Below are 2,138 nucleotides of genomic sequence, written 5' to 3'. Positions count from 1 at the left end.
CACGGCCGCAATCAGCCCTACATCGTGAATCTTGGCTGCAAACCAACTTTTCCTCCTCGATCGAGCCTTGGTAACATTCGTCAACCAAAAACAAGTGTTTTATAACACTTTAACAAATGGATTTAGTAATTTAAATGCAAATATGTGTTTAACTATTATTAGGATTCCGTTAACTTCACGTACAACAAACTCGAGGGTCATCATTTCCAGTCTTGTTGTCAGGCACTTACACGCAACCAACAGTGAGTTCATATCCCTACGCTTTTACAATTTTAACGTTTTCAGGGGGGGTACAAGCCAAACACAAATAGTTTTTGTGAACTTTACACACAAAATTTCATCAGGATTAAAACTTATGCAATTGATACAACCAAAAGATCACCAAATTTTATAAAATATTTAGATATTTTATCCCTTTTGTAACATGATGAGCATAAGGGAAGTTTTCAAATCACATCTATAATTGCATAGTTTTCAGAACAACATACGACCTAAGTACTTAACATACATGCAAACTATAATAAGTATAGTTTGGGATTTCAATACACAGTTTTACCATCTCAGGATTATACATTAAGAATCATATAAACTATGACAGATATAGTTTATGGTATATATTACTACTTTCTGAATACAAGAGTACCATACTAAATAATTGTTGAAGTATAATTATTTTTACTCTACAAGACATACGTATAGATTCTAGTACAAGTGATCATTACATTACACGTAAACCAGTTACTACACGGTTGTGAGACATCACCTCAATTCTACCCTTCGGGGTGTGGCCTAAATCATATCATAGTATATCGAGAGTCTCCTAGAGGGAGAGCGTGAGATTTGTGAATAGATCTATTCGGGATTGACTATTCCACACCTGAACTGCTAGCTACAGTTAGATAGGTATGCATGGGGTGACAAATGTCACAACGTTCGACGCCTAAAGAACGTCGTAAAGGTCACTAGGTCATATCAGGAATGGTTATACGAACTCACAACATTATAAACTAACCTTCTGTTTACGAGATTTCATTTTTCATTAGTTTTATTTTAATTAATAGAACTACTACACGTTATACCGGAGGATTTCCAGGGGATAAAATACATGATTTTATTTTAAGTAATAAAACTACTATACATACTGGTGGTAACCAAGGTTTTCAAATAGAATATTCTATACATACTGGTGATAGCCACGATTTTCATATAAAAGAGTTTTCATTCAAAACAACATTATACAATAGTGGTTGGGCATACGAACCAATACTTTATGGCATAACAAACACACATGTCAGAAAATATTGGATTTGCTTGGAAACATACATACAAACCTTTTCACAGATTCATTAACAAAAATATGCTTATGAACTCACCAGCTTAATGCTGATACTCTTTTCAAAACCGCTTGTATTATCAGGAAATCAATAGACAGGTACTCCCGCAACTTTTGAGAAAATGGAGAGTATAAAGTCACGTCTTTTATATTTTTGCTATACTTTTGATGTATACAAACTATGTATCAAATGATGTAAATATTTTACTTATTCAATGTAATGGTTGTGTTTACTTTGATTACTATGATGCAATTGTTGTGATACTATACATGACGTCCTCCACCCCCGAACATTTTCGTCGTTTCGGCTTGGGGGTGTGACATATTGGTATCAGAGCTATTGTTTATAGTGAACTAAGTATACCGAACCTTACATGGTATACAACTATAAACACTAAAGGGGCCGAATCGCTCTGAAACTAAAAGTATACTTTTAAAATTGAAGTATTTTATAAGAAGTATACAAGTATACATACATACTAGAAGCTGTATCATAATAAGAACTACATAAAGTATTTAGAACGAGTTGGGCACTACGGTTAAACCTGAATAGTTATGTAATCATATGTGGGGCCAATATAACCTGATCAACTATATTTTTCCGAGATATGACCAACATGTGTTTGAGAGTGACTGTGGTGTTGCAACAAATTTAAAACTCACTAAATCATATACTAATGAAGCACATAGTTAAAATAACATAGGAGTATTTTATGGTTTTATAACACTGCACATAAATGTTACAAGTAGTACTAATCATCACAATTCCTTGTTTATGTTAATAAACCTTATTTGTAGATCTCTG

The sequence above is a fragment of the Lactuca serriola genome, chromosome 4, assembly GCF_051521515.1.
Source record: "Lactuca serriola cultivar US96UC23 chromosome 4, Lser_US96UC23_V15, whole genome shotgun sequence".
Classification (NCBI taxonomy): Eukaryota; Viridiplantae; Streptophyta; class Magnoliopsida; order Asterales; family Asteraceae; genus Lactuca; species Lactuca serriola.
This window is presented reverse-complemented; position numbering follows the sequence as displayed.